Source organism: Stegodyphus dumicola, chromosome 7 (genome assembly GCF_044657685.1).
Source record: "Stegodyphus dumicola isolate Sdum_Otavi_A_Nest chromosome 7, ASM4465768v1".
Classification (NCBI taxonomy): Eukaryota; Metazoa; Arthropoda; class Arachnida; order Araneae; family Eresidae; genus Stegodyphus; species Stegodyphus dumicola.
In genome coordinates, this window is record NC_140774.1 from 200,922,979 (window position 1) to 200,939,700 (window position 16,722).

Below are 16,722 nucleotides of genomic sequence, written 5' to 3' on the forward strand. Positions count from 1 at the left end.
GCGAAACTTAGTTTCCAAATAGTGAATTCATATAATAATTTACATTTCTTTAACGGAAGAGAACACTGCAATTTTCTGAAAAAGACATCATCATCTGTTTGAGGAGTTGAGCCTGAAATGTTACATTTACAAATATATGTGATGCTTTACATGTGTATCAAAATTCAAATTCTATTTTTTTTCTATTGTCTTAGTTCATTACATACATGCCATTTATTAATTAAACTTTACACTTTTTCTCTACATTTACATGCAATTCCTCCAATGCAATATTATCTAGACCTTATATTCCCATAGAAGTTTTACACACCATTCTTATTAACTACATATAAAAACAAGATTTGTTACAGTTCTAATGATAGAAATGTATTTTAAGTTTAATAAATTAACCAAGAAATTAAGTTATTGTTCTCACTGGAAGGAAAAGGAATCAGACTGCAAATCACGATTTTTAATATATGGCCAGAATCATTGCAATTTTCAAAATTCTGAAACCTTGTTGATGTGATCATATACACCAAACTATTTTAATGGGAGACTGTATTATATTCTGGACGAAATAATTATTTCTTATTAAATATAATCCTCGGTACTTTTTTGCAGTAAATTAAAAACAAATTGTTTTCTTTCAACACTAATAAGCTCTGATATGCCAGTTTAATAACTGTACTTAAACTTTATATGAGACTACTGCTGTCTAGAGTTTTTGTCATTGCAGTAGACTAAAAGCATCAGGATGATGGGAATTTAAAGTGAATGCTTGGATATTTCTTGTCATTAAAATAAATTTAAAAGTTTGCATTTAAAGGTATGCAAATTTTAAAAATAATAAATATTTTTTCTTGTGTTCTGTTTACAAGCAATTTAACTGTACTAAACAGTTCTCTGTTAAAATTACTTCTGTCCATGTAATTTTTTTATAAAGTTAGAAGGCGTATTTTGAAAGTTAATAAACAAATAAAATGACATATATCTTTCACAAATTCATTATTTTGCCATAAATTTGATTTATAAAATTAGTTCAGTGGATGGTCCAGTCAATGGATAAGGTTCTTAACAAGCAATTTTCAGTTAAAATATAATTATTGTCATAATTTAAAATTTGAAGCATTTATTGCAAAAGGTTTTAATTTAATTCAGCTACTAGGAATGCATTAAATTCCCAAAATCTATAAACTGATAGTTTTATATTATTTCATAAAATTTTAAAGCAAAATTAAAAGTGTTAAAGGAAATGTAATGAAATTAATTTCCATATTGCATATTCATGTAATAAATTTCTCTTCTAGAATCAAACATTCAAATTCAATGAACTAATTATTTTCATATTCAGTAATACAATGTATAAGATACAATATTTGCTTAAGCTAAGTATCCTCTACCAATCCAAGTCTTCATGAAAGTTAGGAAACAAACTGAACAATTAATAACTTTAATTACAGTATTTTCGTACAAGCTAATACACAAATTTTTTATTCCATTGTTTACAAACTTCCTTCTGTTGTACATTTTCCTTTTTGTTTATGATACTTTTCTCTAAATGAAACACTTTTCAACCAGTCTTTTATAATATTTTCAATAATATTGCAAGGTACCTCTCTGGTGGCCCGATTTTCTTTGAAAGCACCTAAAAGAATAAAAAAAAAAATATTTTTAAAACTAAATAATCAAGAAATAATAAATTTTCTCAAACTTTAATAAAAGCGATGCTGTTTCATCCTATGTGGTCGGTTTAATGTAAAATTATGTTATCTTGAAATAGTACTATTGAATAATGCTTCAATTTGAGATTTCGCCGTTAGAGTTGATTTTAAAAAAATCAAAATTTTAGATAAATTTCAATTTTTCAAAAATTAGATAATTGCAAATTGAACTGTTATTTAGAAAACGAGAACTATAAATGTAATGGAATTAAGAAAAAGGATTTTTTAACAGATAAATTTTGTTAAAGATTTTGAGGTTTGCAATACAAATACCTCATTTTTTGGCATTCTCAGATAGCATTATAAACAATAAAAAAATGAAATTTGTTTCCTTGCCAGAAAAGAAACGAAAATGATTATTTAAATCATGAAATGCTAGTCTAGTTAAAATATTTGAAAAGAATGAAATGGTCATAAAATTATGAAATATTACAAACAAAAAATGTCGAATTGTGTTTCTTTCAAGTAGCTATTTCCCCATTTAGTTTCTCTAGTGAACAAGTGTAACATGTGCTGCAAAAGATTTTCGATTCTGGAGATTCGTTTTTCCTATTTTCCTTTTATTTCGGCACCGCACTTAAAGGTTCATATGAGTTACAGTCATGGAGTAGAAAAAATTATTTCATTGAAGGGATGGCAACATATACGTTACGAACGAAAATAAGGAGCATGGAAACTGTCACCTTGAAATGCTTATATTAATATAACAGAATACAGTGCAACTATGATAAAAAATTTAACTACATGTGCATATGCATGTAAAGATAAATGTTTTACATATATATATATATATATACTCTTTTAAAATAATTCTACTTTAATTAAACTTAGGAGATAATATAATCAATTAAACAATATTGTTTAGGAAATAAATTATTATATATATATATATATGTGTGTGTGTGTGTATGTATGTACACACTGTATATGTATTTTAATACGAATGTTAAGGAAATTAAATAGAACTTTGAATCACAAGCAAAAATATCTTAATATGACTCCCTAAATATTTTTAAATTTATTATACATATAATAAGTATAAATATAAAATTGAGAAATTTGATTTGAAATGTTATTTGCTATTTATATTTTGCATATATGAATACATTTCAGTAATCAGAATAATTTTTATCCTAGTGTTCCATTCAAATTAAAATTTAATTTAATATGAGAGATTTACAATTAATTTAAAATCAAATTAAGGGATTTCTTTTTATTTAGCTATAATTTAATTTAGTAGGAGGTAATTCTGTTTTGTTTCTTTTTGTCTTTAATTTATCATCCGAAGAATTAACATTCTAATACATGTATATTAATATATACATGTATCAGAATGTTAATGGCCTCTTTCGCTTCTGTTTTGGTGTTTCAAAGTCTGAACCTGAATCTAAAATTCAATGTCTTTAAAGCCGTTTTTGGACTTAAATTCAACTGTAGCATAATTAGCTACAAAAATGCATACATTTTTCATTAGATAGTCTCATCTTTCAACTCAACAGCATATTTATTGTTTAGAATCGTTAATCACTTTAACATTTCTTATTGAAAACTCAAATCTTATTATTGAAAATTATATTTTTATTCAGATTTGTAAATAAAATATATAGATAGGCGTTTTTAAATTAAATTTAAACACAGTGTTAACATTCTGGAGCCTGATTCATGACTTCACTAAATGGAATTGAATTTGACATTTATATGGATCCGCAGGCTAAAATCTCTCGTTCAGTCTTCCTTTGAGCATCCATTATTTTATATATGGGTAAGTTTTTAAAGAGGTTGTATTAAAATTCACAAACTAGCAAAGTATATTGAATATTAGAGTCTTACTATGAACCATAATTAAGAATGTAGATATGATTTATTTCGGAGCGAAACTATTAAAACATAAGCTGATATAATATGAGCACAATTAATTAGAGAGAATAAGGACAAATAATATTTGTTTAGAAAAATTAAAGTATGCTTAATACATTTTCCTACGCATCAAAACATTTTTTTAAAATTTCAATGTTTCAATTCAGAAAACATTATTTCAATTTTATGCTCTCGAAAAACTTCCTACCAATTAAATTAATATGGGAAAACAGACGTAAAAATCATTTGTAGAATACTTACAATATTCTCTCAGGATAACAATATAAAAATTCTCTCAGGATGTATCTGGTTCTCTGTGTTCCCGAATTGCTCTTTTCATGTGACTTCTTTCTTTATACGAAGGCCAGTTACATGTCCCTTTTTATCATCTGACACTCATTTGCTTGGACGACAGCCACTTCATCGGTCATTAGCAAATGTACAACGCTAAATGCCATTTTCTGTGAATGTAAAGAAATAAATCCGTAAATGTTCTGAGAATGAATTGAAGCAATCTTACTTTATATGTAGTTAATTATCAACATTAAAAAGCTTGTCTTATACGAACTCAACCTTCCTGACATTCTGGGAAAATTCCTCCCTGACTTTCTGAATATATTTTGTATTTTCCATGGCAGTCTAAAATTTTCTAGGTGAGGGAAACTCTGTTAGTACACCTGATTAAAAACATAATGGATAACAAACATAATAATCCCTATATGCCACTAGCATATATATACAGTTAACAGATTCCACTGATGTAGATTCTAAATTTATTGATAGTTCTGAAATTATACTGACACCTAAATTTAGAGAACTGAAAGGATGACTAAAATTCTTTTTGTTTATTAAATCTGTAAAAAAACAATTTCTTTTTCCGATGAATTTTCTAACAGATATTTGATTATTAGAACTGATTTGTCTATAAATAAACAACAATTATCACCAGTGTCAGCAGATATCTTAAATTCTGAGAGTTGAAACGATATATTTTGCTAATTTCACTTATTGATTCCTTTTCTTCGTCAAAACGTGTTTGTTAAGCATATCTGCTTGCGCCTGCTGCAAAGGTTCTGAAAGAGCACAAAGCATATTTTTCAGTTCCCCCAAAAAGTTCAAATGTTTTCAACAAAAAGTGTCTAGAGGCCCAAATATTTGAACATCATTTATTAAATGAATCAAAGATAGAACATTATACATTATTAAATAAATTATTAAATAAATATTTTTCCATGTAATCGAATACTGTGTTTAACAAAAGCTCTTAAATCATTTTCTGCAAATGCATCATTAGAGAAAGCAATATCTGAAGGCTTTATTAAAATTAAAAATTTCCACATGTAGTAAAAGAAAGTTGTTGTACATAGCAGATGGTAAAATTGAACTCACAACAACAGGCCTAGTGTATAAAAGAAATAAATGAAACTTTGTTGCCTTCCAACTCTGTATTTCTTAAAGCATTCTAGGTTTACGACTAAATTCGCTTGGTACGTAATGTCTTAGACCAATGTGAGATGAAGATATTTCATTTACATCGCTCCAGTGCAGTTCCAGTGATTTATTGAAAGTTCAAATTTTTACTTATTTATTTGTTTATTTATTTATTGCCGCTTTAGCTGGAGAACTTAAACTGCTCTAAAATAGTTATCAAAAAGTTAAAAAAACTAGACAAAATTTCAGTTTTTAACTCTAAATAATAAAAAATGTCTATTTCATTGCTTGTGTAAATATAAGATATCTAATTATCTTAGTGTTTTAATTTTTCTTTACAATTTAATGAAAACAGTACGTGCATAAAATACCAGTACTACATTTCAATAGTATAAAAATTGTATTTCTAAAGCCATAAACACAATCGTATATGCATGCAGATCATAGTTTCCAGCCTTGGAAAATCTTAAAAGACGGGAGATTTTCTTTAAAGACGGGTTTGCTCTAGAAAAATGAAAGGTTTTTCACTCTGCGAGGTTATACCATTTCAAAGAAATTCCAAACTCGCTTTGATTCAGTTTATGATGCATGATGGTTCAGGTTACTATAGTACTTGTAATTCAATTTTGATGTAAGATGCATTAGCATTTTATTAGATAGTCTAAAATTTATGCTCTTTACTAATTTCATTTTTTTTTATTTCCTCGCTTTTTTATGCTGAGGAAATCTTCAGTAGTGAAGCAAAGCTTTTATTTATCAAAGTATTTTTAAATATACGATGCATGTGAAATTAATAATTAACATACATAATAACACTAGATAAAATTAGTAATATGCCAGGTACTAAAGTAAACAAAATTATACACGAAAATTAACTAATTAAACATTGCCTAAATATTCACATAAAAATCTACTGATGTCTACAGCAGATTAAAACAACTCAGATTAAACGAAATCCGATAAGAAAAATTGATTAAGGTCAATAAAATTAATAAAAAATACAGTTTTGTGGAATAAAGTTTAACAAGAAAAATTATTATGAAAATCATTACAGGTGGACGAATACAATTCGCCTAATTAAAAATTTCATTATTTTGATAAATTTCTTCTTTTTTTTTTTTTTATGGGAAAAATTTTCTTTAGTAAAGATTTAAATTTCGAGACTTTAAAATCTCGAGATTTGGTAATTTACTTATGGATGTGATGAAAAACTGGGACTGAGTTGAAAACTTGAGTTGGCAGTTATAAGTTTGAGATCAACATGATTATAGCATTTGGAAGATTTTAGACATATACAAAACAATTTTATCAAACTTTCATTATTAAAAATACGATTAAAAATGTGAAAATATGCATACTTACACTTTTAGTAGAGCGGATAAAACAAAGACATCAATACTTCCTTTCGATCTGGAATAATTTTAGCGGTGTTCTTGATGACCTCAAATCCCGGTCTTTCGAATCGTTCTTCTTTAAGAATGACTGAGGTCAGAGTCAGCCGGGCGTCAGTAATTTCAGGATTTGATTGGTTACATACGTTTTTTGGACCGCAGGGCATACTTTGAGGGAGAGTACTTTGAGGGGAAAAGAGTGATTTCGTCCTTGAAAGAAATAGCGCTGTGGGACAACATATGGAGAAGCGGAAAGAGCTCCAGCCTAAAGTCTACTGTGTGCAGATCCATAAGTCAAGTGAGATGATAAAAAAGTAAACGTACAAAAAACATTTTGTTTTGATTAATCCATCGACGAAAAATTAAAAATGTTTTACTAGGCACTTTACAATTTACAACACATTCATTGCAGAGACATTTTGGCTTTTATAGTGTTTTTATACGGTAATAGTTTAATAGTTAATCAAAAACGTAGGTGTTAATTTTAAAATTTTTCATTAAGTCTAGAATTTAACTAGCAGCTTTCCTTGCAAGTTATGTAAGTTCCACACATTGCAAAAGTTACTTTAATTTCAAAAATTATTCAGATAATTATGGCAGAAAACCAACATATTTTCGTATTCTCGTCGACATCAACAAATGTTTTTATAATTTTAGAAAAATTATCATAGAAAAATCAACGTACCATAGCACGACTATGATGAAATATTTTATATCTGATAGTAAACAAAAGTTGGTTGAAATTTAAATCCATTAACACAGAAATATTAGAGTGTCCTTTTCCTAGTTTAATTTAATTTATTTATTTATTGGGCATGTTCGTGCGTGTTTTTGAATTCTGCATCTGAATGCTTCACGAGAAAGCATCCTTTTTCTTAGCTTTCTTTTTAAATGCATTGTGAAATATTAAAAAGCATACATCTTTATTTATTACATCATAATGATATTTAAAGTAACATTAGTATTTCAAAGAATCCATAAATGCACATACGTATTTGATTTATATATATTAAACTATTCTTAAGAGACATTTATGAATATCATACTTAAACATATAAAAAAAGATACCCTTCATGAACATACACTGTCCATGTGACACGTTTTAATGTGCTCTACTACGTAAACTTTTATACTTTGTTGTTGGTGTCGTGTCCATATTACATGGAACAATGGTTGCCAGAGCTTATTCTGAAGAGAGGTTGGACTTCTATTTTCCACCCCAAATTTTGAGAGAGAGCATCCCGGGTATATCCCACTCCTCTCCCCTTCCACCAATCCCCACGAAATGACTTTCGGGTCGCCGCATATTTAGAGTGCCGCCATGCCGCACCGACACTATACATTTACAAACGTTCATGTCTTCTCCGAGATTCGAACCCGGGACCTTCGGTATCGTAGTAGGCTTCCCTAACCACTATACCGTCTATGAGACACTTTTATACTGTCTTTACATGTAATGGAAACTGTTAATACCGGTAATTGACGTGCGATTATACGGATAAAAGGTGTAACAGATAGGCATAATTCAGAGCGTTCTTGTAAAACGTTACTGACACCACCGTGAATAACGCCTGCTTTACATTTTCGGAACATGATCCTGTTATTTGTGTCATTGGTTACTATTTTTGAGTCGATTATATAAGTAACAGAATAGCAGGATCAGTTACGGTATCGTAGCATCATTAGGTTAAATCCATCCAGGAAACATGAAACACGTGAGGAAAAGAAGTCTTATATACTTTCTGTTTTAAGGGTGACTAGGTATGAGGTGGCTCAGTCGAAAAATCCTGGTAGTGACGAATTGTTGTCTACCATCTTTTATTTCGGGCGCCCCTTGTAAAGCTTTTTAGAACTCACGAAACAAGAAATCCGCAGTACTCTCACCAGGATTCGAATTCCGAATCCCCCGAATACGTATTAGCGTGCTTGCAGTTACACTACGATGGTATGCGGAAAGAAGGGCGAAAAAATCTTATAATGTAAACAGAATAGCAGGAAAAACTGTTCTCCACAATTAGGTAAAACATATCGTATCGTTAGGTTCGGTTTAAGTAATTTTGGTAGTCCTCGCAAGCTGGATCATAGGGCCCCTTAACGGGATTTCTCTTTTAAATTGCAATTTCTATACTATGTTTAGATTATCACCTAATTTATTACCCTTCACCCTATTATTCTGAAATTAAAAATTGAAGTTACTTATGAAATATATTTTGTGCATCAACAATTTTCAAAATTACGTTGTTTTCTATAGCCCAATAGAATAGAAGCATAGTAAAAGAACTCTTCAAATGCGGCACTTTCTTCCTGTAAATTGCGATTTCTAATTGCAAACCTTTCTGCTGAATTATTTTATTAACTTTATTGCAATGAAAATAAGTATTAGACCAGATCGTAAGAGATAAATAAAATCTAAACACTGCAATTTATTTAACTAGATGTCTCACAGAAACGTATGGAATTTCTTTTAAATTTTTCTTTAAAATATTTTAAAATATATATTATATTTTTAAGTTCTTACTTACCAGTTCTAAAGAAGCATTTATAAGACTGACGAGTCGGAAGTCTTTTCGAGTGTTTTGCTGGCTAGGAAACAGAGGTGAGAGTCCCTCGGAGTGTTCTCCATCAAAATTGCGACGAAACTTTTCCCTTTCTCACGGCAGAAGATCGGTCGCACTCACAGCAAAGTTCTCGGTGATGGAGTGGCTAAATAACTGATGAAGACTGTCCATTCCTAAGAATGTATTAAGTTACGAATGCTCGGAATTTGAGACTACAGCTTTCAGTTCTCATTTCTCAACTAGTTTCGCAGATTGTTTTCAGCGTGAATTGTACATGACTATCAGAATTTTTCGCGGTACATAGATGCAGAAAATAAAATTAAAAATCCCTGCCTTTTACGAATAAATAAATAGTGCAATTCATGCCTGCTATGAGCATAACAAGATATAACGAGTTTCTGTGTTTTCCTGAAAAATTCATGCATGTGTTCGACTATGTTTTACCTTCCATGTTTTCCATCATCATATATGACTCTACACGGCAATCTGCAAGGTATCCAAAGACCAGGTAATAAATAAAATTGTAATTCAGCGAACATTTTTCCATGATACGTTACAGTTTCAAAATATCGAAATAATGCTAACTAAAGTAGAACGCACATCATCACTCTTAAAATCACATTCAACTTTTTTTGACGTTAATTACGTCTAGCGTGCAATATAGAACAAACGAATAATATTTTTTAAACATTATTTCCATAACATTGTGCAATTTTTATTTTGAATTTTATTTTCAATTGAATTATTTGGTTTACATTTCATATACCGTTGATACTCAAATACATTTTCTAAAAATGCGAAATGACGTTATAACGATCATTAGCTTCATATAAATATGAAAATAATAAATTTCCCTGTTAATAAAAAGTTTTTATGCTTATACACATCATTTAAATGCACCGTATGTCATTTAAGTTAAAATTTTTATGGCCATGTTTAATTTAAATGGTACAGAATGCTTTCAGTTTAAACTCATATTAGCTATTAAGTTGGATATTGCAGGATCAGATTGCAATTTTTATGAAAATCCCATAATTTTTTATTACAAAAGAAGATATACAAATGTTTAACAGGTTTCGAATGCTGTTATATGTATGCAGACGTATTGTATGCAACAATTTAAAATACTGTAGTCGCAAAAGGATTGTTTGAGTGTATTTGAAATTTTATATGTGCACGTTTATTAAAAATATAAAGTCTTTATAGATTTTATTACACTGAACCATTTAAGTTAAGTTTTCCTTCTCTTTTCTTTCTTTCTTTTTTTTCGGGGGGGGGGCGATAATTTTATGTGGATATTTTAACAATAAATATTCTTAAAATATTTTATGGTAAATTTTAATTAATTCTATGTGAACATTTATATAATAGTAATCAAATATTTGAACATATAGGTTTGGTTTCTAAACAATAATCAGCGTTATTTTAGCCAGTTTATTAGAGAAAAATCTTCTTTTTAACCACCATGTTGCTAGAAAGCTATTTTTCTTTTGTTGAAGAAACACATAACTCGCTTTGTGTTGCTTCATTTGAAACTCGCTTCATTTGAAATTTTCATCGCTAAGTATAGCAGTATGCACATATTTAAAATAAAATTATTCTTGAATAAGAGCATATTCTGTTTCATAATTAACGTTTGGATTAGCGGATGTAGAAAATATTTATTTACTTTGTTGAACTAATTACGGATACGAAACAAGTATTTTATAACTCCAAATATTCAGAGTTCTAAAGTACTTGGTACTAGATATTAAATTCTGAATTGAAAAATCTGGGTAGTTCTTTAAATCTTTTATTTGTAGGCTAAATGTGATTATTGCTCTACAAGTGAATAAATTTTGTATATACCAAGTTTTGTTTCATCAGAGATAACAGAGCTAAGTGAAAAGTAAAACATTTTCTGTTCCTTATAAACAGTATACAAAAAACGGTTCTTTGATGATGATAATAATAATAAGAGTAAGTACTGAAAGGATATAGTTATAAAGGGAAATAAAATGCACTTTTAGATTTAATTGAAAAGTTGTAGAAATCTGGAATTGATGAACTTCGCAGTGTTATAACGAAAACCTAAAGTTCTTAATCATCGAATATCTTGAAACGATCCAATTGTTGTTTTATATTGGCACTTTGGGAATGGACGTAAACATTATTGTATCTCGGGAAAAGGAAATAAAGCGGTCGGTAACCAGAAAGATCAGTTTTATTGTTAACAGACGTGGCCACAAGCGATGCACTTGGCGCCCCACGATGTCTTGAAAGCTAGTTTGAGAATGGTCAAAAGCAGCGGGAACCTGAGGCCTTTCATCCAAGTTCGGTGTAAAACTTTGAATCCTCGAGAATGAGTCATAGTCTCAGGGTAAAAATTTTAAGGAAATCAAAAACATTTGCTCATAGACTTCTGCGAAAAAACTTTTGGAAGTAAAGTAAAATATTATTTTCCATGTTTACCGAATGTGCATAAGCTTTTGCATGCACGAGTGTTCAAGAAGTTAAGCGTTTTCAAGAATACTTTGTTTACATGTTATTGTCAATAGATGAGCAATGCAAATAAAATTTGCTTTTCATTAAAACAACGAATATTTTGCTAAATATCAGAAATAATATGTAAATAGCTTCTAGTTAATTGGACGACATGATTTTCATACAGGAAATCAAATTCTGAGTTAAAAGTTGATATGAATAAAGGACAAATTTATATAAAAGGAACTATATAAATTCATTTGAAAATCTACAGCTTAATAATATTCGTAACAGTTTCGATGCAGATATACACAAATTTCTAGCATGTGATTAAAAATCATTGATAAATTTCAGCTTCATATATGTGATCTTCCGAATAATGATTAAATTATTTAAATTTGCGAAAAATAACAGGATTAAATTTTCCCAATTCGCAGAGTTTTCAAACAGGGAAAAAATTAAAGCAACAAATATATAGAGTATGAAATTAAAATGCTGTTGAAAAAACTATTTTTTTCATGTCTACGAAAATGGATAACAAGTGTAAAATATCAAGATATTTTGAATTCATAAATTTCTTATGCTGCCTAATTTTCAATTTTTAATTTTTCTGTAAAAACGTAATAGTGGACAACTGAATCATTTAGTGATCACTCAGAAGGGATTCCATTTGTGGCGTATTTAGGTATCCGAATCTTGCAATAATCCCAAGGCCTTTTCATTTCTTCCAAAGAAAAGCAATTAAGCATTAACGTGTACTAGATAAGATTATTGGCATTTACTAATGCTTGTTATCTAGTGGTCTTCTACTGATGTCATGCACTTTTCAATTCTCACTATAACTGATATTCGGTAACCCGCATATCAATTACTTAGGGTCCTCGAGGCCCCTTAAGTAATTAATTAAAGAGTTCGGGTCCATGTGTTGTTAATTATTTTACATGCGCTCGAAAATAAGTTTGATTTTCCATTGACTCATTTTTATCCTAAATTTTCTATAGTATCACTCTGCTCTTTTGTAAATCTTGTACAATATCATAGATTGTTGCAATATGTGAAGGTGGGGGTTCGCGAGAGATTTTGGTCTGTGTGCCTGACAAATATCCTTTTTATGACGCCTGTTTTAGGCGGTGGGAAACATGGAAAATATTCAAGCAAAAAAGCGGATTATGTCGCCCCAAATTTGTATCCTTTATTATTATTATTATTATTATTGTATCCGTGTTTACATGTTTGTAAAATTAATAAAATTTATTAAACAATTTTCTTAAATAAAAATCATTAAGTGACTTTTCTCTTCTTTCACTTGAAAGAAACAGTTCATCACCAACGACATTTCCCAAGCAGCACCGGAACGTTCCGAAAACGTTCAGAGTCCGTGTCATACCGTTCTATAACGGTGTTAGGCGTATTTAGAACGTTCTACATAACGTGCTAAAGTGGTGCGTGTAACAACCGTGTATTTAATACGTACATTTCGACGTACAACAATCGTGTTTTTTGAAACGTTCCCAGATTGAGTTATAAAATACGTTCGACATAACGTGCTAAAGTTGTTTATGTTAGAACCGTGTTCTTAGAACGTACATTTCAACGTAAAATACTGGTACTTTCCGAAACGTTCTCAACATGTACTAGAAAATACGTTCTAAACGACGTGCTAAAGCGGTGCGTATTATAACCGTGTTCTTAGGACGTATATTTCAACGTACAACACTGGTACTTTTCGAAACGTTCTCAACATGTGCTAGAAAATTTGTTCTAAACGACGTGCTAAAGCGGTGCGTATTATAACCGTGTTCTTAAAACGCACATTTCAACGTACAATCCTGGTACATTTCGAAACGTTCTCAACATGTACTGGGAAAAACGTTCTAAATTACGTGCTAAAACGGTGCGTATTATAACCGTGTTCTTAGGACGTATATTTCAACGTACAACACTGGTACTTTTCGAAACGTTCTCAACATGTGCTAGAAAATACGTTCTAAACGACGTGCTAAAGCGGTGCGTATGATAACCGTGTCCTTAAAACGCACATTTCAACGTACCATCCTGGTACATTTCGAAACGTTCTCAACATGTACTGGGAAAAACGTTCCAAATTACGTGATAAAACGGTACGTATTATAAACGTGTTTTTAGGACGTATATTTCAACGTACATTCTGGTACTTTTCGAAACGTTCTCAACATATGCTAGAAAATACGTTCTAAACGACGTGCTAAAGAGGTGCGTATTATAACCGTGTTCTTAAGACGCACATTTCAACGTACAATCCTGGTACATTTCGAAACGTTCTCAATATGGACTGGGAAAAACGTTCTAAATTACGTGCTAAAACGGTGCGTATTATAACCGTGTTTTTAGGACGTATATTTCAACGTACATTCTGGTACTTTTCGAAACGTTCTCAACATGTGCTATGAAAAACGTTCTAAACGACGTGCTAAAGAGGTGCGTATTATAACAGTGTTCTCAGAACACATATTTCAACGTACAACACTTATACTTTTTGGAACGTTCTGATCATGTGCTAAAGTACGTTCTACAGGACGTGGTAAAGCTGTGCGTATTATAACCGTGTTCTTCGGACATGCATTTTAAAGTACAGCACTGGTTTTTTCGAAACGTTCCGAGACATACTATAAAGTACGTTCTGCGTGATGTGCTGAAGAAGTATGTGTTGCAACTATATTCTTATAACGTACATTTAAAAATACAATACTGGTATTTTTCAGCATGTGCTATAGGCCCCCAGCGGCCGAGCGGTAAACTCGCTTGATACTGGTAGTTCGGTCCGAGGTTCGATTCCCGCGAACGGTCTGGCTGCATGGGCGCTTTCGTGGTTTTTCCCATGTGTAACGTGTATACGAGCCAATTTTCCTTAAGAAGCCCTCCAGGAAGGCATCTCCCTTCCGTGTAGTGCCTAAGAGCGAAGCACGTTAATAAAAAAAAAATGTGGTATAAATTACTTTATACATGACACGCTAAAGCTAATTACATCGTGTTTCTTAAGATGTTCTTTTCAGACCATCCATTGGTAATTTTCGGATGGCTCACTGCATGCTATCAAGCGCATTCTACATGACGTGCTTGTTACACCTGTATTTTTCTGTACATTTTAATATATAAAACTGCCGTGTTGTACCATGTTCTTCGTTAAAACATTTGGAGCGTGTGCTATAAAGTACATGCTACTCACATTACAATTATACTAATTACCTAGGTTTCAGGCAACCGTCAAATTATTCATTTTCCATAAATACTTCAATATCTTTTATTTTGCCGCAGTATTAGTTATAGAAAACATTTTCATTAAATATGTACTGTAAAGACAGTTCGTAAGGCTTGTATTTCAAAAATAGATAAAATAATATTACTTAAAAACTGTATTCTGCTTATTAAATGTAAGTTATTTAGAATTTCAAAAAAATATTTAAAAGTTCCTGCATATTTTTTCAAATGAAATTATGTCGATTTTTTTTTTTTTTTTTTTTTTTTTCATTTCACATTAATCATTTGTGTTTGCAGTACATTCATGAAACGTGTCATGAACTTTCTACTAGAACAACCATGTGAATAGTATGTAGCTTCCTATGTGCAATATTGGTATCTTCCATAACATTTGGACATGGGGTAAAAAAACTACATGTTATTTGCGTTACAAATGCGATTGTACATATTTAGAATAGCAACAGAATTATGATGATGTTAGGACACGTTTGCGAGCGTGCTAATTTTTTCCCCTAAAATGCACGAATTATTCGTATTGCAGGTGTTAAATGTCGTTGGTGATGAACTGTTTCTTTCAAGTGAAAGAAGAGAAAAGTCACTTAATGATTTTTATTTAAGAAAATTGTTTAATAAATTTTATTAATTTTACAAACATGTAAACACGGATACAATAATAATAATAATAATAATAAAGGATACAAATTTGGGGCGACATAATCCGCTTTTTTGCTTGAATATTTTCCATGTTTCCCACCGCCTAAAACAGGCGTCATAAAGAGGATATTTGTCAGGCACACAGACCAAAATCTCTCGCAAACCCCCACCTTCACATATTGCAACAATCTATGATATTGTACAAGATTCACAAAAGAGCAGAGTGATACTATAGAAAATTTAGGATAAAAATGAGTCAATGGAAAATCAAACTTATTTTCGAGCGCATGTAAAATAATTAACAACACATGGACCCGAACTCTTTAATTAATTACTTAAGGGGACTCGAGGACCCTAAGTAATTGATACGTGGGTTACCGAATATCAGTTATAGTGAGAATTGAAAAGTGCATGACATCAGTAGAAGACCACTAGATAACAAGAATTAGTAAATGCCAATAATCTTATCTAGTATACGTTAAAGCTTAATTGCTTTTCTTTGGAAGAAATGAAAAGGACTTGGGATTATTGCAAGATTCGGATACCTAAATACGCCACAAATGGAATCCCTTCTGAGTGATCACTAAATGATTCAGTTGTCCACTATTATGTTTTTACAGAAAAATTAAAAATTGAGAATTAGGCAGCATAAGAAATTTATGAATTCAAAATATCTTGATATTTTACACTTGTTATCCATTTTCGTAGACATGAAAAAAATAGTTTTTTCAACAGCATTTTAATTTCATACTCTATATATTTGTTGCTTTAATTTTTTCCCTGTTTGAAAACTCTGCGAATTGGGAAAATTTAATCCTGTTATTTTTCGCAAATTTAAATAATTTAATCATTATTCGGAAGATCACATATATGAAGCTGAAATTTATCAATGATTTTTAATCACATGCTAGAAATTTGTGTATATCTGCATCGAAACTGTTACGAATATTATTAAGCTGTAGATTTTCAAATGAATTTATATAGTTCCTTTTATATAAATTTGTCCTTTATTCATATCAACTTTTAACTCAGAATTTGATTTCCTGTATGAAAATCATGTCGTCCAATTAACTAGAAGCTATTTACATATTATTTCTGATATTTAGCAAAATATTCGTTGTTTTAATGAAAAGCAAATTTTATTTGCATTGCTCATCTATTGACAATAACATGTAAACAAAGTATTCTTGAAAACGCTTAACTTCTTGAACACTCGTGCATGCAAAAGCTTATGCACATTCGGTAAACATGGAAAATAATATTTTACTTTACTTCCAAAAGTTTTTTCGCAGAAGTCTATGAGCAAATGTTTTTGATTTCCTTAAAATTTTTACCCTGAGACTATGACTCATTCTCGAGGATTCAAAGTTTTACACCGAACTTGGATGAAAGGCCTCAGGTTCCCGCTGCTTTTGACCATTCTCAAAC

General features: G+C 30.4%; 1 long non-coding RNA gene across 1 annotated transcript; it reads right to left on the bottom strand.

Moving 5' to 3' along the window:
- Positions 1-1,416: 1,416 nt before the first annotated feature.
- On the bottom strand, positions 1,417-6,392 carry LOC118188935 (uncharacterized). The gene is made up of 3 exons (XR_004758190.2): positions 6,354-6,392; positions 3,822-4,021; positions 1,417-1,627 (listed from the first exon to the last, which is right to left on the bottom strand). It is a non-coding gene; the product is annotated as an uncharacterized LOC118188935 (long non-coding RNA).
- Between the last annotated feature and the right edge of the window lie 10,330 nt (positions 6,393-16,722).